The following is a 25,124-nucleotide window of genomic DNA, read 5'->3' on the forward strand; positions in this document are numbered from 1 at the left end:
TGGCCAACGCTGAAAATACTAAGTTGTGTGACTTCACAACCACAAATAATAATGATTTCTTATGCACACCTATTGCTCCACCTGCTACTACAGCAGAATTCTTTGAAATTAAACCTGCTTTACTTAATCTTGTTATGCGAGAGCAATTTTCAGGTGTTAGTTACGATGATGCTGTCTTGCCCATCTCAATAATTTTGTTGAACTATGTGAAATGCAAAAATATAAAGATGTAGATGGTGACATTATAAAATTAAAATTGTTCCCTTTCTCATTAAGAGGAAGAGCTAAAGATTGGTTGCTATCTCTCGCCTAAGAATAGTATTGATTCATGGACTAAATGCAAGGATGCTTTTATTGGTAGATATTATCCCCATGCTAAAATTATATCTTTGAGGAGTAGCATAATGAATTTTAAACAATTGGATAATGAACATGTTGCTCAAGCTTGGGAAAGAATGAAATCTCTGGTTAAAAATTGCCCAACCCATGGACTGACTACTTGGATGATCATCCAAACCTTCTATGCAGGACTAAATTTTTCTTCACGGAATTTATTGGATTCGAGTGCTGGAGGTACCTTTATGTCCATCACTCTTGGTGAAGCAACAAGGCTTCTTGATAATATGATGATCAACTACTACTGAATGGCACGCGGAAAGAGCTCCACAAGGTAAGAAGGTAAATTCTATTGAAGAATCCTCCTCCTTGAATGATAAGGTTGACGCACCATCCTTCGATAATACTTGAGATACACTTTCGCGCCTAGGTGAAAGGCGTTAAAGAAAGCGCTTATGGGAGACAACCCATGTTTTTACTCCAGTATTTTTGTTTTATATTTGTGTCTTGGAAGTTGTTTACTACTGTAGCAACCTCTCCTTATCTTAGTTTTATGTTTTGTTGTGCCAAGTAAAGTCTTTGATAGAAAAGTAAGTACTAGATTTGGATTACTGCGCAGTTTCAGAATTCTTTGCTGTCACGAATCTGGGTCTATCTCCCTGTAGATAGCTCAGAAAATTACGCCAATTTACGAGCATGATCCTCAGATATGTACGCAACTTTCATACAATTTGAGCATTTTCGTTTGAGCAAGTCTGGTGGCCTAATAAAATCCATCTTTACGGACTGTTCTGTTTTGACAGATTCTGTCTTTTATTTCGCATTGCCTCTTTTGCTATGTTGGATGAATTTCTTTGATCCATTAATGTCCAGTAGCTTTATGCAATATCCAGAAGTGTTAAGAATGATTGTGTCACCTCTGAACATGTGAATTTTTATTATGCACTAACCCTCTAATGAGTTGTTTCGAGTTTGGTGTGGAGGAAGTTTTCAAGGATCAAGAGAGGAGTATGATGCAATATGATTAAGGAGAGTGAAAGCTCTAAGCTTGGGGATGCCCCGGTGGTTCACCCTCTGCATATATTAAGAAGACTCAAGCGTCTAAGCTTGGGGATGCCCAAGGCATCCCCTTCTTCATCGACAACATTATCAGGTTCCTCCCCTGAAACTATATTTTTATTCGGCCACATCTTATGTGTTTTGCTTGGAGCGTCGGTTTGTTTTTGTTTTTTGTTTTGTTTGAATAAAATGGATCCTAGCATTCACTTTATGGGAGAGAGACACGCTCCGCTGTTGCATATGGACAAATATGTCCTTAGGCTCTACTCATAGTATTCATGGCGAAGTTTCTCCTTCGTTAAATTGTTATATGGTTGGAATTGGAAAATGCTACATGTAGTAACTCTAAAATGTCTTGGATAATTTGATACTTGGCAATTGTTGTGCTCATGTTTAAGCTCTTGCATCATATACCTTGCACCCATTAATGAAGAAATACTTAGAGCTTGCTAATTTGGTTTGCATATTTGGTTTCTCTAGAGTCTAGATAACATCTAGTATTGAGTTTTGAACAACAAGGAAGACGGTATGGAGTCTTATAATGTTTACCATATGCCTTTTATGTGAGTTTTGCTGTACCGTTCATCCTTGTGTTTGTTTCAAATAGCCTTGCTAGCCTAAACCTTGTATCGAGAGGGAATACTTCTCATGCATCCAAAATCCTTGAGCCAACCACTATGCCATTTGTGTCCACCATACCTACCTACTACATGGTATTTATCCGCCATTCCGAAGTAAATTGCTTGAGTGCTACCTTTAAAATTCCATCATTCACCTTTGCAATATATAGCTCATGGGACAAATAGCTTAAAAACTATTGTAGTATTGAATATGTACTTATGCACTTTATCTCTTATTAAGTTGCTTGTTGAGCGGTAACCATGTTTCGGGGACGCCATCAACTATTCTTTGTTGGATATCATGTGAGTTGCTATGCATGTCCGTCTTGTCTGAAGCAAGAGAGATCTACCACCTTCATGGTTGGAGCATGCATATTGTTAGAGAAGAACTTTGGGCCGCTAACTAAAGCCATGATTCATGGTGGAAGTTTCAGTTTGGACACATATCCTCAATCTCATATGAGAATAATAATTGTTGCCACATGCTTATGCATTAAAGAGGAGTCCATTATCTGTTGTCCATGTTGTCCCGGTATGGATGTCTAAGTTGAGAATAATCAAAAGCGAGAAATCCAAAATGCGAGCTTTCTCCTTAGACCTTTGTACAGGCGGCATGGAGGTACCCCATTGTGACACTTGGTTAAAACATGTGCATTGCAAAGATCCGGTAGTCCAAGTTAATTAGGACAAGGTGCGGGAACTATTAGTAAACTATGCATGAGACTTGCAACTTGTAAGATATAACTTTCATAACTCATATGCTTTATTACTACCGTTGACAAAATTGTTTCATGTTTTCAAAATAAAAGCTCTAGCACAAATATAGCAATCGATGCTTTCCTCTTTGAAGGACCATTCTCTTTACTTTTATGTTGAGTCAGTTCACCTATCTCTCTCCACCTCAAGAAGCAAACACTTGTGTGAACCGTGCATTGATTCTTACATACTTGCATATTGTACTTGTTATATTACTCTATGTTGACAATTATCCATGAGATATACATGTTACAAGTTGAAAGCAACCGCTGAAACTTAATCTTCCTTTGTGTTGCTTCAATACCTTTACTTTGATTTATTGCTTTATGAGTTAACTCTTATGCAAGGCTTATTAATACTTGTCTTGAAGTACTATTCATGAAAAGTCTTTGCTTTATGATTCACTTGTTTACTCATGTCATCACCATTGTTTTGATCGCTGCATCCACTACATATGTTTACAAATAGTATGATCAAGGTTATGATGGCATATCACTTCAGAAATTATCTTTGTTATCGTTTTACACTGCTCGGGACGAGCGAGAACTAAGCTTGGGGATGCTTGATACGTCTCCGACGTATCGATAATTTCTTATGTTCTATGCCACATTATTGATGTTATCTACATGTTTTATGCACACTTTATGTCATATTCGTGCATTTTACGGAACTAACCTATTAACAAGATGCCGAAGTGCCGATTCTTTGTTTTACGCTGTTTTTGGTTTCGAAATCCTAGTAAGGAAATATTCTCGGAATTGGAGCGAAATCAAAGCCCGGGGGCCTATTTTTCCACGAAGCTTCCGGAAGTCCGAAGACGAGACGAAGAGGGGCCACGGGGTGGCCAAACCCTAGGGCGGCGCGGCCCCACCCCTGGCCGCGCCGGCCTATGGTGTGGGCCCCCGTGCCGCCTCTTGACTTGCCCTTCCGCCTACTTAAAGCCTCGGTGACGAAACCCCCGATGCCGAGAGCCACGATACGGAAAACCTTGCGAGACGCCGTCGCCGCCGATCCCATCTCGGGGGATCCAGGAGATCGCCTCCGGCACCCTGCCGGAGAGGGGAATCATCCCCCGGAGGACTCTACGCCGCCATGGTCGCCTCTGGTGTGATGTGTGAGTAGTTCACCCCTGGACTATGGGTCCATAGCAGTAGCTAGATGGTTGTCTTCTCCTCATTGTGCTTCATTGTTGGATCTTGTGAGCTGCCTAACATGATCAAGATCATCTATACGTAATCCTTTATGTTGTGTTTGTCGGGATCCGATGGATAGAGAATACCATGTCATGTTAATTATCAAGTTATTACATATGTGTTGTTTATGATCTTGCATGCTCTCCGTTTCTAGTAGAGGCTACGGCCAAGTTTTTACTTTTAACTCCAAGAGGGAGTACTTATGCTCGATAGTGGGTTCATGCACTGCATTGACACCAGGACGATGTGACGAAAGTTCTAAGGTTGTGTTGTCTTTGTTGCCACTAGGGATAAAACATTGGCGCTATGTCCGAGGATGTAGTTGTTGATTACATTACGCACCATACTTAATGCAATTGTACTGTTGTTAGCAACTTAATGCTTGGAGGGGTTCGGATGATAACCTGAAGGTGGACTTTTTAGGCATAGATGCGGTTGGATGGCGGTCTATGTACTTTGTCGTAATGCCCAATTAAATCTCACTATACTTATCATGTCATGTATGTGCATTGTTATGCCCTCTCTATTTGTCAATTGCCGATTGTAATTTGTTCACCCAACATGCTTTTATCTTATGGGAGAGACACCTCTAGTGAGCTGTGGACCCCGGTCCATTCTTTAATCTTGATATACAAATCTCTTGCAATACTTGTTTTTACTTGTTTTCTACGCAAACAATCATCTTCCACACAATACGGTTAATCCTTTGTTACAGCAAGCCGGTGAGATTGACAACCTCACCTGTTTCGTTGGGGCAAAAGTACTTTGGTTGTGTTGTGCAGGTTCCACGTTGGCGCCGGAATCTACGGTGTTGCGCCGCACTACATCCCGCCGCCATCAACCTTCAACGTGCTTCTTGGCTCCTCCTGGTTCGATAAACCTTGGTTTCTTTCTGAGGGAAAACTTGCTGCTGTGCGCATCATACCTTCCTCTTGGGGTTGCCCAACGAACGTGTGAAAGACACGCCATCAGTGTCACCAAATCAAGCAAGGTTCAGAATTCAAAATATCATCAGATTTACGCCATTGGAGAAGCAAGTCGCGATCAGGAGGAGACATCAGAGGCTTTCGACGAATTGGGAAATCCATATGTTGATCCCTCTGACCTAAGGCGAGGTTTGGGAAATAAATATGTCGGGCCTACACCACGTATTAGAGTTCAACTGCCATAAGCAGCATGGGATAGAGCCGCAAGAGCTATGGACGGTTCAGAACCAATGGCGACAACTGCCACAATTGAAGAATTGCAGGCCTACCAATATAGGCTTGCTCGAGCTGGAAGAGAATTGGAAAAGGAGACAGCTGCTCTGAATAGAAGAAAGGAGGCAGCCTCCGCATCAAGCAGGCGAAGAGCGGAGTTAAGTCGACAATCAGGAACTTCGGGAGATAGCCACAGAGAAGCTCGAAGGAGAGCAAGATCTCGGCTGCAAAATATACCTGAGGCTGAAAGAGAGACTTTAATTCAAAACCTCGATATGTCTTTTATGTCAATCGACACGAGGGGGAATATCATACCGAAAACACCAGAAGTAGGATACATGGCAACGCAAGCTTTCATCTTAGCGTTCAGGCCACCTCCTGGGGACCCAAGAGAAGCGTTGTATAACATGGCCATGGCAGGATGTGGAGCCATGGGAGCAGCGTTCGCAGCCACACCTCCCGAAGGAACTGCAAGACAAAATAGCCCGAGACCCTACTGCAGTAGTGCAAGATCCACCAAGAGCAAGTGGAGTCAGAGATACGGCGACTCAGGTCAGGGTAGATAGAGCACGACAAGATAGAAGATAACATCGGCGTTCACCAGAACTTGCTGAAGAGGATATGTGTGGACTCCCGTGTTTCACACGACGGGTCCGAAAAACTCAAGTCCCATCAGGATTCAAGCTACCCGATAGTTTCAAGAAATTCGATGGCATGCAAGATCATGAGGATTGGCTAGTCGATTACCTCGAGACGGTAAAATTGATAGGTGGAACCAGAGCAACAGCCATGCAGAGCATTCAAATACACCTGAGCGGAGCCGCCAGATCATGGATAAAGAAGCTTCCCCCAGGATCCATCGACAGCTAGGACAGTTTTGAGGACGTGTTCGTCAAAAACTTCCGATCAACCTGCAAGAAACCTGCGACATTAGAGGAATTGAGGTCATGTCGACAAAAGCACGATGAGTCAATGAGGAAGTACATTCAAAGGTAGAACATCATCAAAAACTCGGCAGAAAATATATCTGACGAGAGAGCGATAGATGCGTTTGTAGCAGGAGTGCGACGAGGAGATTTTGTGGAGGATTTGGGAAGAACGAACCCAAAGACAATATCAGCATTAATGGAAATAGCAAACAGATGGGCAGATGGCGAAGATGCAGTACATAATAAACGACACAGGTCACCAGAGGAGGACCGCAGTCAAAATTTTCAAAATAGGCGCCGATTTCCTCGACAATTCTCAAGTTACGAGATTCCCCTGGTCAAATATCGTCTGGGTTTCGAGGAAACAATGGAGGAAACAACTATCAAAAGAGTAATGAGCAGCAAAGCGACAATAGAGATGATCCTCGGAATAACAGGCAAAATAGCGGGTCAAGGTTTCAAAGATCTTTTGTAACTCCCGAAGATATGATGAACGGGCCGTGCCAGATGCATTTTTATCTCGATAGCAATGGGAAAAGGCAGTCAGGACATCTGCGGAAAGACTGCCGCAATTTTCAAGCAATGCCGCGGGTTGCAGGGATAGCCAATGCTCAAGTAACAAATAGAAACCCCCAGGGGCCCAGGAGTGAGATCCACTTACCACCTCCTCCCGCGATCACGGACAAAAATCGACATCAGCTCAGAATAGCGGCAGCACCACAGCCACCTCCATATGTTGACCCTAACTCTAATGGTGCGGTCTCGATGATTCAGAAAGCTAGGCCATCTAATAGGGCTCAGAAGGCAATTTCGCGACAAGTGTTCATGGCAGAGAAGATGCCTCCACCAACGGTTGAGTACTTAAATTGGTCAGGGCAAGACATTGGCTTCACAATAGCGGATCACCCGCAGCAAGTCCTTCGACCAGGACAATCAGCACTTATCTTACCAGCAGTAATCGCGGGATTCGACGTATCTCGAGTGTTTATAGATGGCGGCAGCAGTTTAAACCTTATGTACGCAGATACGCTAAGGAAGATGAACATCTCCCTAGCAAATTTGAAACCAACTGACACACGATTCCACGGCATCACACCAGAAAAGCCAAGTTACCCACTGGGGAGGATTAATCTCGACGTTCAGTTTGGGACCCGAGAAAACTACAGGATAGAAAGGTTGGAATTCGAAGTCGTGGATTTCCCGTCGCAGTATCACGGTTTGTTGGGACGACCAGCATATGCCAGGTTTATGGCGGTACCACATTACACGTATCTGCTTTGGAGGTTACCTGGACCTAAGGGACCAATCACAGTCAAAGGAAGCTTCGCGCTAGCCGATAAATGTGACAAGGATTTTCATCGACTGTCAGAAACTTTCGGGATGCAAGCAGAATACATGGCGTCGAGACTTACAACTGACTATGATGTGCTGCCAGATGTAGGATGGCCAAACAAGGAATCAACCTTCAACACCGCAAAAGATTCTAAGGAAGTACAGATTCACCCGACAGATCCGAAGAAAACGACGTCCATCGCGACAAACATGGACCTTGCATAGGAAAGCGCGCTCGTCGAGTTCCTCCGTGAGCACTGGAAAATATTCGCATGGTGTCCAGCTGACATGCCAGGAGTACCCAGGGAACTTGCCGAGCACCACCTAAACTTGGATCCAATAGCGAGACCAATCAAACAACCTTTGCGGTGTTTTTCGGAGCCAAACTGCAAAGCTATGTTGTTAGAGATAGATCGACTAAGAGAAGCTGGTTTCATTAAGGAGTTGCACACAGAGGCCACATGGGTAGCAAACCCAGTTTTGGTCCCAAAGAAAAACACTAAAGTCCTTCGCATGTGTGTCGACTTTACGTGTCTCAACAAACATTGTCCAAAGGATCACTTTCCCCTCCCAAGGATCGATCAAATTATCGACTCCACGGCAGGATGCGAACGTCTTTCCTTCCTGGATGCTTATTCTGGTTATAACCAGATCAGATTGCAAGAAGAGGACGAGGTCAAAACAGCGTTCATCACACCCTATGGCGTGTTTTACTATCGAACAATGCCTTTCGGTCTGAAAAACGCGGGAGCAACATATCAGCGGATGATGCAGAAGTGCCTAGCAACACAGATTGGAAAAAACGTACAAGTGTACATCGACGACGTCGTCATAACATCAAAAAAGGGGGACACGCTAATCGAGGACTTGAAGGAAACCTTCGACAACCTCGACAAGTTTTGTCTGAAGTTGAATCCGACGAAGTGTTCTTTCGGCGTCCCTGCAGGAGAACTTCTCGGGTCCCTAGTCTCAGCAAGAGGGATCGAAGCTAATCCCGAAAAATCCAAGCTATCGTAACAATGAGGAAGCCAACAAAGTTGAAAGAAATACGACGAGCTAGCCGGGCGAGTCGCAGCTTTAAGCAGATTCGTCGCCAGACTGGGAGAAAAGGCGTTACCGTTCTACGCCCTAATCAAGCAAGGAGATAAGTTCCAGTGGAATGAAGAGGCAGATAGAGCTTTCGAGGATCTTAAACGCGCAATTTCGACACCACCAATCTTGGTGGCGCCAAAAGAGAAGGAACCCCTCCTGCTATACATTGCGGCTACACCCCAGGTGGTCATCACGGCACTAGTTGTCGAAAGAGAGGAAGAAGGAAAACTCCATGGAGTGCAGAGGCCGGTATATTTCATTAGTGAAGTATTATCACCTTCAAAACAGAGATACCCGCAGTACCAGAAACTAGCATATGGAGTGTTTACAACCGCAAGAAAATTGCGGCACTATTTTTCGGCGCATCCGATAATAGTGGTCAATGAGGCACCTTTATCCAATATACTCAACAATCCAGAAGCTACAGGTCGTGCCTCCCTTTGGGGAATAGAACTTTCTCCTCGGGACATCACGTATGAAAAAAGAAAAGCAATAAAGTCGCAAATTCTACCAGACTTCATCGCAGAATGGATGGAGATCTATCGAGAACCTGGATTATGAACTTCGACGGGTCCAAGAGGTTAGAGGGAGCTGGAGCATGCGTGATACTCATATCACCTGAAGGCGACAAACTAAAATATGTCTTACGGATGACGTTCCCAAATGCGTCTAACAATGAGGCAGAATACGAAGCTCTTATACACGGGATGAAGATGGCGAAAGCTTGTGGTGCAACTCGACTAAAAATCTTTGGCGACTCACAATTGGTGGCTCAACAAGTCATGAACCAATGTGATGCAGTCAATGATAGCATGGTGGCATACAAAGAAGTATACAATGAGATCGAGAAACTATTTGATGGATGTGAGGTAAATCACATCAGCAGGCTTAGCAATGACGAAGCCGATGTTCTTGCAAACATCGGGTCGCAGTCTCTCGCGATTCCTCCGGGTGTGTTCTGGGAGGAGATAACAGAGAGATCCACAAAGCCAAAGAAATCAACAAAGAAGGAGAAGGATGAGAAACCCTCGAGGGTTGCGAAAGAAACATCGGAAGAAGAAGAGGAACAGGATCTAGTACTGATGGTACAAATTCCATGGACGCAGGCGTACATATCATACATCTTAAGGAAAACAATACCCGACGATCCAGTGGAAGCAAGGAGAGTTATTAGACGATCCAAAGCTTTCACGGTGGTCAAAGGAGAGTTGTACAAGCGAAGTATTTCGGGTGTGTTACAAAGGTGTGTTACACCCGAAGAAGGAAGGACAATCCTGAAGGACGTGCACGAAGGAATATGTGGTCATCACGCGAGCAGTCGAGCTATTGCAGCCAAGGTTTTTCGAGCTGGATTTTATTGGTTGACAGCAATTGAGGACGCGAAGGAGATAGTGCGCACTTGTGACGCGTGCCAGAGATTTGCCGCAAAGCTTCACTCTCCGGCAGCGGAGTTGATGCCAATACCCTTATCTTGGCCCTTTGCTCAGTGGGGTCTCGATATGGTGGAAAAGTTGCACAAAGCTTCGCCAGGGGGATATGAGTATATGCTCGTCGCTGTCGACAAATTCACCAAGTGGATAGAAGCGAAGCCGATAAATTCACCAGATGCAGCGTCAACAATAAAATTCGTGAAGAGCATTGTTTTTCGGTTTGGAGTACCTCATAGCATCGTCACGGACAATAGCAGTAACTTCACATCCAAGGAATTCAAGGCGTACTGTGCAGAGGTAGGCATCAAATTGCACTTCGCGTCAGTTGCGCATCCTCAAACTAATGGCCAAGTCGAAAAGCCAATGGTATCATCTGCAATGGTATCAAGAAGCGTTTGTTAGGGCCATTAGAAAAAGCTCGACATACTTGGCCAGAGGAGTTGCCAAGTGTGTTGTGGAGTATTCGAACAACACCAAATACGGCGACACAGGAAACTCCGTTTTTTCTGGTCCATGGAGCCGAAGCAGTATTACCAATAGAGATAGAACATGATTCTCCAAGAGTCACGGAGTATGATGAGGAGGCTTCTAGAAAGGCACTGGAAGACGATGTCGATGCGTTGGATGAAGCTAGAGACGAAGTATTGTCAAGGGTCACTAAGTATCAGCAAGACCTGAAAAACTATCACAGTCGACGTCTGCGACCAAGATCCTTTCAGGTTGGAGACTTAGTTCTGCGACTCAATCAAGATCGTACTGAAAAACTCGAGTCACCATGGCTTGGCCCTTACATCGTCACGGAAGTCATCGAAGGAGGAGCATACAGAATCAAGGATAAGAAGACAGGGGTTCCCGAGAAAAACCCCTGGAACGTGGCACAGCTAAGGCGTTTCTACGCTTAGTGTCAAAATATAGTCCTCCTTGTAAAAATACAATGTACTGAAACGCCCGCGAGTTTTCAGACGCACTCTTTTCCTTTTTCGGGGCACCGAGTGGGGCCGGGAAAGATTTTTAATGAGGCGGGCTCGCGGTGCTGCAATATAATAAAGATAGTGGAGATATATATCTTTTTCTTCGATATGCTCGGGGGCTTACGCCTCGAAGTTACAAATATATATACAATATAGATGAATCTAACTGGCAAAAATATTTCGCCTGGGTACCAAATACCTCGCCAGATACAAAGAATGTACAAAATAGCAATCAAAAAAGAATAAAAGACTCGAGGGCTAATACCCACAAATATAGTATACTCATTACAAATTGTTTGCCTTGGTTTAACCTCGCAAAAACAATATAGCAGTTCACCACCAAGACGCTCGGGGGCTTGAGGGAAGAAAAATATGTATATACAAGTTACAATGTACATACAACAAAGATATAGTTCTTATCGACAAAATGAAAATTCAGTTGCGACCTAACAAGTCGTCAATATTTACTTTAGCTTCTTCGGGAGCAGTACCCAAAAAATCGGCATAATGGCCGTCTGCAAAAAAGTCGGCGTCCATCCGAAGGAGGTCATCAATTATTTCCTCAGCTACTGGGGTAATCCGTGCATTGATTTTATCAACACCTCTTCGTCGTTGCCTCAGCTTAGTATGAACAGTCTCCACTACCTTTGTCATATCAAGTTTGGGGTGGTAGATTTGAAGCATAATAAGGGTAACCTTGGCTCCAGCTATCAGTTGAGCTTTTACAAAGCCATGGATCTTCTGTACATCCTTAAATTTCTCCATCAGTTCGAGGAGAGATTTTGGTTGAACATTCCGAGGAAACATAGCATTGAAAATCTTGGATAAAGTGCTGGAACAAAATTCAAGAAATTCCCGAACTTGGCACGAGCGGTCTTGGAATCTTACAATTTGTCGGGTACGCTCTGGGGTGGCCCAGAAGAGGACGCCATGATCAAGACATAAGTTAATAAGAAAATTTGATCTTGTATCCACTCTTCGATCCTCAGCATCAGCATCCAAGAAGGGACCTATTTGGTGACAGTACATCAGTTAAAGGCAGAAAACATGCAAAGTACAAAAAGGGAGAGAAGGGTTAGCCCAAGAAGTATACCCGCCATTTCTGAGCTTGCCTCAATCATCAATTCAAGCAGGGTGTTTTCTCGAGAAGCAGCCTTCGCGGCTTCAGCCAGAGCAGTGTCTTTGGCGGCTATAGCTTCTTGCGCCTGTTGCAGAGCAATTTTTTCTCTCTTGGAAGATTTTCGAGATTGCTCCATTACCATAAGTGACTGTTTTTTGATAGACTGAAGTTGTTGACGAAGTTCTTTCAAGTCTTGTGATAAATTCTTACTCGACGAATCTTCCCCAAGTTCAGTATTAACAAGCGTTTTCCTCGAGAGAGAAGAAGAAGGCAAAATATCGGAAGGAGCAGGAGTCGGAGTATAGTTATCGAGCGTCAACTGAAAGAAAAGGCTCGACATCAATCATTCAGCAAAATACATTTCCATTGATATTCGACGTATTTACATAGCTATTACAAAAGGACGGTTCCTACTGAACCAAGGGGAAAATTGTTGCCAAACCTATAAAAGGCGACAGCATCAAAAGAGAACAATAAAGAAAGCAAATGTGGTCTACTTGACCTCCGGCTTTGATGAACTTGGAGCTTGAGTTGGCTTGCATCCAAGATAGGCGAGGATCTTCTTTGAGTTCTGCTTCGCAGCCTTGATCAGTGATTGCCATTTCTTGGTCTCCATCTCCTGCGCGTCGCCAACCCTGGTCCAATCGACACTTTGTTGGCTATCGGCAACCAGGGCAATAGTGCCTTCAACGCCAATCTTCAAACCTTCTTGGCGAAGTTTGAGCCCAAGATTTTCTTGAGAGTTGAAGCATTTAGCGAGAGCAAGAAAAGGCGCGGGTTCCTCTTTCTTCGGGAAGAAGTAAGGGTAGAGTCGCGACAGTCCCGCCCCAGCTTCAGCAAGGCCTTCGCGTGCTTCATCTCCATGAATTTCAAGGAGAGAAAGTGCGTCAAGAAGAGGATCATTGTCAGGATCTTCAAGTTCATATTCTTGACATGTTTTCCCTGCTAAGGCAAAAGGTTATTGGTCAACAAACAAGTAAAGAAAAGAAAATTCAACGAAATCAACATAGTTTGGGCACTTACTGACAAAGCGACGGCTCTGCGACTCTAAGCGCTTGATAATTAATCCTTCGCGAGCAGATTGTTCGGTTATATGCTCGCTCAGAGAAGTTTCCGCGGCGTGAAGCCTTTTTCGCAGGTCTTCGATGGTGGCAGCATCTGCTTCAGCTTTCTTGCGAGCTGCTTCGCTTTGCTCTAACTTAACATCAAGAGCGTCAGCGCGTTTGTTGGCTTCGGAAAGAGTTTCTGGTAAAAATAAACGACGGTAAACGACATGGCAAAAATAAAGGAGTATATATAGTGGAGAGAGCAAGGAAAAAGTAGTACCTTTAAGTTTATTTGCATGGTCGCGGTAGGCGAACAAATTCCTGCATCAGAGGCTGAAGAAAGAGCAAAAGAAAAAAGAAAAGTCAATATAGAAGGAAAAGTTCGACAGGATTTACGCAAGAAGCAAAGGGAAGTCGACAAATGCTGAAATATTCGGGAGAAGAACGGTGAAAATCTTACATCATCCAATGAAGGAGTTGTGGAACTACCAGCCAGCAGGAGAGGTTCCTTGGACGCTTCTACCCTAGCTCTCTTTGGTGAAGAGGCTCGGGGGCTGGCAATTGGAGTGGGATGCTCTGCATCTCATTGAGGACGAGAAGTTTCCAACCCATCAGGAGGAGCTTCAGAAACAACTAATGTACGGGACGTACTCTTCGAGCAGTCGCGTCAATAGGTTGAATATCATCCTCATCATCACTACCAAAAGGCGGCAAGACAGTAAACAACATAGTCGAAACAATCATTGGCAAATAACAAATAGCGGCAGGAACTTACGAGCTGACGAGCACATCGGTGTAAGGGTCGAAAGTTGTCCTTTTTTCAGTAGGAGCAACTTCTTCGGCAGGAGGTGTGCCGGTCTTGGAGGGGCCGGAGTCGACAACTTCATCCCGTTTTCTCTTGTTTCTGGGTGAAACAGCTGGGGGAGGAGAGTGTGCCGATCCGGTAGCCTCGGAATCTTCCTTTTCAGAGGATACCGCAGATTTTCGAGAACCCGCGGTTTCACTCTCGTGGCGAGAAGTACCCGGTTGTCGTCGGTGACAACAGCCCGTTCTTCGACCTCTCCACCTTCGGGAAGGGGAGGAAGACAAACAAGACTTGGGTGATTACTGCAAAAAGAAGAATGTCGACAAAAAAGTTATGGGGAGGATGTCAACAACAATTTGTTCTCGAGAAAAATAGTCCATGCAAACATTACCTCAGGGAGCGCGTTGGTGGCGCTATACAGTTTTACGCGACAAGACGAGGGGACAAAATCTTTCTTGTTGAGGGAGAAGATTTTTCGGACAAGTTTTTCCAAATCCTTGACCGGCAAATCCACTGACAAGCGATCTTCATCTTTGTCGCCAGCATATTTCCAGAGGGGATTCTCGCGAGCTTGCAGAGGTTGCACCCTGGCCCTAAGGAAGTACGCCGTGATTTGGACACCCGACAGTTCTTGACCTCGGGTATTTTGGAGTTGGCGAATGCGTATCATCAAGGCTTCTATCGCTGTTTTTTCTTCGTCGGTAGCTTCTGCATCCCAGGAGCGACGGCGGCAGATTTTCTCGGTGCCATCAAAAGGAGGGATGTTGTCTTCAACAGAGCCATGGTTCTCCTCATGAATGTACAACCACTTTTTGCACCACCCTTGTACTGAGTTGGGGAATTTGACGTCGAAATATTCGACGTCGGGACGGACGCAGATGACAACGCCGCCAATGTTATAGGCGACACCGTGGGAGCCATTACGGCGACAGAAGAAAATGTGTTTCCATAGAGCCCAGTTAGGCTGGACTCCAAGGAAAGCTTCGCAAAGTGTAATAAAGATTGAGATGTGGAGGATGGAGTTGGGAGTGAGATGATGCAGTTGCAATCCGTACATAAAAAGCAACCCCCTTAGGAAATTATGAATAGGGGCAGAAAGACCACGGATGAGGTGGTCGACGAAACTGACCCGATACTCCATTGGAGGAGTTGGATAGCTTTCTTCACTGGGAAAGCGAAGCGCGCCCTCTTTCTTGCTGATTCCAAGCCTCTTCAGTAGGTTGATGTCTTGAGGGGAGATTTTGGATCTCTCCCACTCCGTGTTCCCCAGATCTTCAGTAGCCATCTTCAACTCGGGTGTGCTGTGCCTCGTGAGCCTGCGTGGAGGCATCAATGAGCTTGGCGGCGAAGAGTGTGAGTAGGGATTGAGCGTTTGAAGCAATAGGAGCAATGGAGGATTTTGGAGAGGAGAAGCAGAGGTGCGGCGCGAGCGAAAAGACTAGAGGAGGAAGACGATACCTTTATATAGAGGTGCGGTGAACCGACGCACCGTTGGATTGAGAGATTACGGGACAGATGATGTACACGTGGACAAGGGGTAAAAATTAATTTCACACAGACGAGAAAGCACAGGAGCTACAGTACGTGCGCCAGGAAAAGTGGAGGACGTGTGTCCCCCACTTGCACGACGTGTCAAATTGATAGGATTTCTGGGCCCACAAGGCAGAGAGATAGCGGTTCTCGCGTTTTCCCGATACATTGGTCGTGGCTGTCATCAGCAGTGATGTCACTTTGGTAAAAGAAAGTCTCGGCTATGAAGCTTCACAAGAACGGCGACAGCAGAAGATTATTGTTTCGAGAGCCTTTGATCAAATACAAGTTTTTGCTCAAATGCTCGGGGGCTACTTTGGAAAAAAGAAATATTCTAATATGGCAACATAGAAATGGCGAGAGCCTATGACCAAACGCAAGCATTTGTTCATAGCCTCGGGGGCTACTCCCATCGGGAGCGCTGTTCGCGCACCCGATAGATGTAAAACTTCGAGAAACAATGACAATATAGTGGCATGAAGCATTAGAATGTTGAGCCTACAACCAAGCACAAGTCCTTGGCTGTAGCCTCGGGGGCTACTCCCATCGGGAACGCTCTTCGTGTGCCCGATGAAATTATAAAAAAAAAGAGAGAGAAAGAAAAAAAAAGTGAGTATATTTCAAGTTATACAAATAACTCTACATATACTCCCATCGGGAAGGCAATATAAGTCATCCGTTGACTCAATAAAATGTGCTATTCCAACAGCCGAATAAGCACTCGACAATATATTCTCAGAACGCCAAAGTTGCGAACAATTTCTGAATGCCGCAAAACTTTGTGAAGGTAAGACCCCAGATCCGTTCTGAGCGGCGTGGCGCCGTCTCTGACGTCGGTTTGCTACTTTTTTCCGTATCAACAGATACGAAGAAAAATCCTAACGGACGCGTTAGGTACCCGATAAAATATGACTGGGATTCGACAGAATGGTAAGACCTTAAGCGGCACATGTCGAAGTTTACACCAGTATCCCGAGATCATGTCCAGGGACGTGATCTTGAAGTAGGTTTTTGCGGATTGCCACTAGAGCAGTTAACTAGTACCTGATCCGTCAGATGAACTAGCCCCAACTACCATTATCCCTGTTCAATATAGAAATTCGTATGTAAAGGTATGTGGTAAAGTTCAGAGTAATCGAGTAAATATAAAGGTGGAGATTTTCCCTGATTCTGCGATTCAGGAAAAATCTCGGGGGCTACTGACATAGGCATCCCCAATGGGCCTGCCGAAGATGGTACCCGGGGTTTACTGAAGGCCCACAACCCGAAGGATAAGAAGATTCGGAAGCCCAAGATACTATTAAGGAAAGCTAGAGTTGTAATAGGAGTCGTTGTTTGTAATCTTGCGGGACGGGTTAGAAACCCTCCCGGGCTCTGTAAACTTGTACATCACGAATCCCTCGGCTCCACCTCCTATATAAGGGGGAGTCGAGGGACAAAGAAAGCATTGAATCATTGTCTCACAAACCCTAGTTTTTACGTCGTCGAGTACTTTTCGGCTGAAACCTTCGAGATCTACTTGCCCTCTACATCCAACGAAACCCTAGTCTACAACTTGTAGGCATTGATAAGTTAATCCCTTGTCAAAGGGTCTATCATTGGAACAGATAATATAGAAGAATTTTTCACCCATGTTAGTATGGATGAAGATTTTGAAGTTATACCATTATTAAAAGTTGCTCCTACTTATGAAAGTGCTTCTGCTCGTTTAGTACACATGTTGGAAACTAGATTTGTTAATCTCAATCCCATAATGCAACATATGTTTCTTACACTTTCTGATATGGAGATGGGAGAAAAGAGAGATTTTGTTTTTAAAGTCCTTGTTAGAGAATTTGAAGATATAGCTAAAGAAGCTAGAAAAGTTTTTATTAAGCATAAGAGGCTTGGTTTGTTCACTGATTTTAAAAAAACACTTGAAAAGATGGACATGGATATAATAAAGTACACTAATAATGTTAATGATGGTGGGGAGATTAAAGTACCGATACCTAGCAAGCTCCTAGGAATGCATGAAGCTCTGGAAAATAACTATGCTTGGCTTGTTCCTGAAAATTTGTTTGATGAGAATAGTAAGCCTAAAGCGTACAAAGAGGAGTTACTTATATAGACCAGATACAATGCATTGTTGAGGAAACTCCCAACGCCCCTGGTAAGAATGCTAACGCTTCATCTCTTGACAATACTTGATTCACACTTTCTGCGCCTAGCTGAAAGGCGTTAAAGAAAAGCGCTTATGGGAGACAACCCATTATTTTACTTCTGCACTTTTATTTTATATTTGAGTCTTGGAAGTTGTTACTACTGTAGCAACCTCTCCTTATCTTTATTTTATTGCATTGTTGTGCCATGTAAAGTCTTTGATAGTAAAGTCAATACTAGATTTGGATTACTGCGCAGGAACAGATTTCTTGCTGTCACGAAATTGAGCCGCCCCGTCTGTAGGTAACTCAGAAAAATCTGCCAATTTACATGCGTGATCCACAGATATGTACGCAACTTTCACTCAATTTGGGCATTTTCATCTGAGCAAGTCTGGTGCCTCTAAAAAATTCTTCTTTACGGACTGTTCTGTTTTGACAGATTCTGCCTTTTATTTCGCATTGCCTGTTTTGCTATGTTTGATGGATTTCTTTGTTCCATTAACTTTAAGTAGCTTTGTGCAATGTCCAGAAGTGTTAAGAATGATTATGTCACCTCTGAATATATGAATCATGCACTAACCCTCTAATGAGATTGTTTTGAGTTTGGTGCGGAGGAAGTTTTCAAGGATCAAGAGAGGAGGATGATACAATATGATCAAGAAGAGTGAAAAGTCTAAGCTTGGGGATGCCCCCGTGGTTCATCCCTGCATATTTCAAGAAGACTCAAGCATCTAATCTTGGGGATGCCCAAGGCATCCCCTTCTTCATCGACAACTTATCAGGTCACCTCTAGTGAAACTATATTTTTATTCCGTCACATCTTATGTGCTTTACTTGGAGCATCTGTGTGCTTTTATTTTTTGTTTTTGTTTGAATAAAATCTGATCCATCATGATTGTGTGGGAGAGAGACACGCTCCGCTTTTTCATTTGAACACATATGTTCTTAGCTTTATTATTAATGTTCAAGGCGAAGGTTGAAACTGCTTCGTTCATTGTTATATGGTTGGAAACAGAAAATGCTGCATGTGGTAATTGGTATAATGTCTTGAATAATTTTATAATTGGCAATTGTTGTGCTCATATAGATCATGTTTAAGCTCTTGCATCATGTACTTTGCACCCATTAATGAAGAACTACATAGAGCTTGTTAAAATTTGGTTTGCATGATCGGTTTCTCTAGAGTCTAGATATTTTCTCGGTTAAGGTGTTTGAACAACAAGGAGACAATGTAAAGTCTTATAATACTTACAATATGTTCATATGTGAGCTTTGCTGCACCTTTTATACTTGAGTTTGCTTCAAACAACCTTGCTAGCCTAGCCTTGTATTGAGAGGAATTCTTCTCGTGCATCCAAATCCTTGAGCCAAGAACCATGCCATTTGTGTCCACCATACCTACCTACTACATGGTATTTCTCTGCCATTCCAAAGTACATTACTTGAGTGCTACCTTTAAAATTCTATCCTTTGCCTTTACAATATATAGCTCATGGGAAAAATAGCCTTAAAAACTATTGTGGTGAAGAATATGTACTTATGTGTCTTATTTCTTAATAAGTTGCTTGTTGAGCGGTAACCATGTTTCTGGAGACGCCATCAACTTTTACACTTTTGTTGAATATCATGTGAGTTGCTATGCATGTTCGTCTTGTCTGAAGTAAGGGCGATTTTCATGATCAAATGGTTTGAGTATGCATATTGTTAGAGAAGAACATTGGGCCGCTAACTAAAGCCATGATTCATGGTGGAAGTTTCAGCTTGGACAATTAATCCTCAATCTCTTATGAGAATATTAACTCGTTGTTGAATGCTTATGCATTAAAGAGGAGTCCATTATCTATTGTCTATGTTGTCCCGGTATGGATGTCTAAGTTGAGAATAATCAAAAGCGAGAAATCCAATGCGAGCTTTCTCCTTAGACCTTTGTACATGGGGCATAGAGGTACCCCTTTGTGACACTTGGTTGAAACATATGCTATGCAATGATAATCCATGTTAATCCAAACTAATTAGGACAAGGTGCGAGCACTATTGGTATACTATGCATGAGGCTTGCAACTTATAGGTTATCTTATACATAACACATATGCTTTATTACTACCGTTGACAAAATTGTTTCTTGTTTTCAAAATGAAAAGCTCTAGCACAAATATAGTAATCCATGCTTCCCTCTGTGAAGGGCCTATCTTTTACTTTATTGTTGAGTCAGTTTACCTATTCTTTCTATCCCAGAAGCAAACACTTGTATCAACTGTGTGCATTGATTCTAACATGTTTACCTATTGCACTTGTTATATTACTTTGTGTTGACAATTATCCATGAGATAAATATGTTGAAGTTGAAAGCAACCGCTGAAACTTATATCTTCCTTTGTGTTGCTTCAAAGCTTTCTACTAAGAATTTATTGCTTTATGAGTAACTCTTATGCAAGTCTTATTGATGCTTGTCTTGAAAGTACTATTCATGAAAAGTCTTTGCTATATGATTCATTTGTTTACTCATTATCTTCATCATTGCTTCGAATCGCTGCATTCATCTCATATGCTTTACAATAGTATTGATCAAGATTATGATAGCATGTCACTTCAGAAATTATCCTTGTTATCGTTTACCTACTCGAGGGTGAGTAGGAACTAAGCTTGGGGATGCTTGATACGTCCCAAACGTATCTATAGTTTCTTATGTTCCATGCTACTTTTATGATGATACTCACATGTTTTATACACATTATATGTCATATTTATGCATTTTCCGGCACTAACCTATTGACGAGATGCCGAAGAGTCGACTGTCGTTTTCTGCTGTTTTTGGTTTCAGAAATCCTACAAAGGAAATATTCTCGGAATTGGACGAAATCAACGCCCAGGGTCCTATTTTTCCACGAAGCTTCCAGAAGACCGAGGGAGAAACGAAGTGGGGCCACGGGGCGCCGCCACACTAGGGTGGCGCGGCCTAAGGGGGGGCCGTGCGGCCCTAGCGTGTGGGGCCCCCGTGACTCCTCCGACTCCGCCCTTCCGCCTACTTAAGGCCTTCGTCGCGAAACCCCCACAGGTGTGGTTTTGGCTGTTTTGACTGCATCATTTGGTGTAACTGGTTATTCTTTGCCTTGGGATCAAATTGGTTATTGGGCAGTCAAAATTGTGACAGGTGTACCTGATGCCATTCCGGTAATAGGATCCCCTTTAGTGGAGTTATTACGTGGAAGTGCTAGTGTGGGTCAATCTACTTTGACTCGTTTTTATAGTTTACATACCTTTGTACTGTCTCTGCTTACTGCTACCGAGAGCCACGATACGGAAAACCTTCCAGAGACGCCGCCGCCGCCAATCCCATCTCGGGGGATTCAGGAGATCGCCTCCGGCACCCTACCGGAGAGGGGAATCATCTCCCGGAGGTCTCTTCATCGCCATGATCGCCTCCGGATCGATGTGTGAGTAGTCCACCCCTGGACTATGGGTCCATAGCAGTAGCTAGATGGTTGTCTTCTCCTCATTGCGCTATCATGTTAGATCTTGTGAGCTGCCTATCACGATCAAGATCATCTATTTGTAATGCTACATGTTGTGTTTGTTGGGATCCGATGAATATTGAATACTATGTCAAGTTGATTATCAATCTATCATATATGTTGTTTATGTTCTTGCATGCTCTCCGTTGCTAGTAGAGGCTCTGGCCAAGTTGATACTTGTAACTCCAAGAGGGAGTATTTATGCTCGATAGTGGGTTATGCCTCCATTGAATGCTGGGAGTGACAACAACCTCTAAGGTTGTGGATGTGCTCGTTGCCACTAGGGATAAAACATCAATGCTTTGTCTAAGGATATTTGTGTTGATTACATTACGCACCATACTTAATGCAATTGTCTCGTTGTTTGCAACTTAATACCGGAAGGGGTTCGGATGATAACCCGAAGGTGGACTTTTTAGGCATAGATGCATGTCGGATAGCGGTCTATGTACTTTGTCGTAATGCCCCGATTAAATCTCATAGTACTCATCATGATATATGTATGTGCATTGTTATGACTTCTTTATTTGTCAATTGCCCAACCGTAATTCGTTCACCCAACATGCTATTTATCTTATGGGAGAGACACCACTAGTGAACTGTGGACCCCGGTCCATTCTTTACATCCGAAATACAATCTACCGCAATACTTGTTCTTTATCGTTCTTCGCAAACAATCATCTTCCACACAATACGTTTAATCCTTTGTTTACAAGCAAGCCGGTGAGATTGACAACCTCACTCGTTACGTTGGGGCAAAGTACTTTGATTGTGTTGTGCAGGTTCCACATTGGCGCCGGAATCCCGGTGTTGCGCCGCACTACACTCCGCCACCAACAACCTTCACGTGTTCCTTGACTCCTACTGGTTCGATAACCTTGGTTTCTTACTGAGGGAAAACTTGCTGCTGTACGCATCACACCTTCCTCTTGGGGTTCCCAACGGACGTGTGTCTCACGCGTATCACTGCCCATCTTAATAATTTTGTTGAACTATGTGAACTGCAAAAGTATAAGGATGTAGATTGGTGACATTATAAAATTAAAATTGTTTCCTTTCTCCTTAAAAGGAAGAGCTAAAGATTGGTTGCTATCTTTGCCTAGAAATAGTATTGATTCATGGACTAAATGTAAGGATGCTTTTATTGGTAGATATTATCCTCCCGCTAAAATTATATCTTTGAGAAGTAGCATAATGAATTTTAAGCAATTATATAATGAACATGTTGCTCAAGCATGGGAGAGAATGAAATCTTTGGTAAAGAATTGCCCTACCCATGGACTGACTAGTTGGATGATCATCCAAACCTTTTATGCAGGATTGATTTTTTCTTCGCGGAACCTATTGGATTCAGCTGCTGGAGGTACCTTTATGTCAATTACTTTGGGGGCGGCAACAAAACTTCTTGATGATATGATGATAAATTACTCTGAATGGCACACGGAAAGAGCTCCACAAGGTAAGAAGGTAAATTCTGTTGAATAAACCTCCTCCTTGAGTGATAAGATTGATGCTATTATGTCTATGCTTGTGAATGGTAGATCTAATGTTGATCCTAATAATGTTCCTTTAGCTTCATTGGTTGCCCAAGAAGAACATGTTGATGTGAACTTCATTAAAAGTAATAATTTCAACAACAATGCTTATAGGAATAATTCTGGTAACAACTATAGCCATATCCTTCTGCTAATGGTAATGGTTATGGTAATTCTTATGGGAATTCTTACAACAATAATAGGAATGTACCCCCTGGTCTTGAAGCCATGCTTAAAGAATTTATTAGCATACAAACTGCTTTTAACAAATCTGTTGAAGAAAAGCTTGATAAAATTGATATTCTTGCTTCTAAGGTTGATAGACTTGCCTCTGATGTTGATCTTTTAAAATTGAAAGTTATGCCTAATAAGGATAATGATAATAAAATTGTTACTACAGCAAACGCCATCCAAGTTCGAATTAATGAAAATATTAGATCGATGGCTGAATTGCATGCTAGGTGGGAAAGAGAAGAAAACGAAAAACTTGCTAAAGAGAATAATGTAGCTAAAGTTTGGACTATTACCACCACTAGTAATGATAATGCTTCACATGTTGCTACACCCCCTACTATCAATGGTAAAATAATTGGTGTTGGCAATGTTTCTACTCCTAGTGCAAAGCGTGCAAAATTGCCTGAAACTGCTAAAACTGCTGAAACTGCTTGTGATAAAACTGCTGAAATTTTTCAAAATGTTGGGGACAATGATTCCATTGCTGTAGATCATAATGGTTTAGATTTTTATGATTGTCATATCTCTGAAGTTATAAATTTCTTACAAAAACTTGCTAGAATTCCTAATGCTAGTGCTATAAATTTGGCATTTACAAAACATATTACAAATGCTCTCATAAAAGCTAGAGAGGAGAAACTAAAACTTGAAACTTCTATTCCTAGGAAGTTAGAAGATGGTTGGGAGCCTATCATTAAGATGAGGGTCAATATTTTTGATTGTAATGCTTTATGTGATCTTGGTGCAAGTATTTCTGTTATGCCTAAGAAAATCTATGATATGCTTGACTTGCCACCATTGAAAAATTGTTATTTGGATGTTAATCTTGCTGATAATGCTATAAAGAAACCTTTGGGGAGGATTGATAATGTTTGTATTATGGTCAACAATAACCTTGTCCCCGTTGATTTTGTTGTCTTGGATATTGAATGCAATGCATCTTGTCCCATTATATTGGGAAGACCTTTTCTTCGAACTATTGGTGCTACCATTGATATGAAGGAAGGTAATATTAAATATCAATTTCCTCTCAAGAAAGGTATGGAACACTTCCCTAGAAAGAGAATGAAGTTACCTTATGATTCTATTATTAGAACAAATTATGATGTTGATGCTTCGTCTCTTGATAATACTTGATTCACACTTTCTGCGCCTAGCTGAAAGGCGTTAAAGAAATACGCGTATGGGAGACAACCCATTATTTTACTTCTGCACTTTTGTTTTATATTTGAGTCTTGGAAGTTGTTACTACTGTAGAAACCTCTCCTTATCTTTATTTTATTGCATTGTTGTGCCAAGTAAAGTCTTTGATAGTAAAGTCAATACTAGATTTGGATTACTGCGCAGAAACAGATTTCTTGCTGTCACGAAATAGAGCCGCCCCGTCTGTAGGTAACTCAGAAAAATCTGCCAATTTACGTGCGTGATCCTCAGATATGTAGGCAACTTTCATTCAATTTGAGAATTTTCATCTGAGCAAGTTAAGTGCCCCAGAAAAATTCGTCTTTACGGACTGTTCTGTTTTGACAGATTCTGCCTTTTATTTCGCACTGCCTGTTTTGCTATGTTTGATGGATTTCTTTGTTCCATTAACTTTCAGTAGCTTTGTGCAATGTCCAGAAGTGTTAAGATTAATTATGTCACCTCTGAATATAAGAAATTTCAATTATGCACTAACCCTCTAATGAGTTTGTTTTGAGTTTGGTGTGGAGGAAGTTTTCAAGGGTCAAGAGAGGAGGATGATACAATATGATCAAGAAGAGTGAAAAGTCTAAGCTTGGGGATGCCCCCGTGGTTCATCCCTGCATATTTTAAGAAGACTCAAGCATCTAAGCTTGGGGATGCCCAAGGCATCCCTTCTTCATCGACAACTTATCGTGTCACCTCTAGTGAAACTATATTTTTATTCCGTCACATCTTATGTGCTTTACTTGGAGCGTCCGTATGTTTTTATTTTTGTTTTTGTTTGAATAAAATCGGATCCTAGCATTCTTTGTTTGGGAGAGAGACACGCTCCGCTGTTTCGTATGAACACATATGTTCTTAGCTTTATTCTTAATGTTCATTGCGAAGGTTGAACTGCTTCGTTCATTGTTATATGGTTGGAAAGAGAAAATGCTGCATCTGGTACTTAGCAATTGTTGTGCTCATATAGATCATGTTTAAGCTCTTGCATCATGTACTTTGCACCCATTAATGAAGAACTACATAGAGCTTGTTAAAATTTGGTTTGCATGATTAGTTTCTCTAGAGTCTAGATATTTTCTGGTTAAGGTGTTTG

The sequence above is a fragment of the Lolium rigidum genome, chromosome 7, assembly GCF_022539505.1.
Source record: "Lolium rigidum isolate FL_2022 chromosome 7, APGP_CSIRO_Lrig_0.1, whole genome shotgun sequence".
Taxonomy (NCBI): domain Eukaryota; kingdom Viridiplantae; phylum Streptophyta; class Magnoliopsida; order Poales; family Poaceae; genus Lolium; species Lolium rigidum.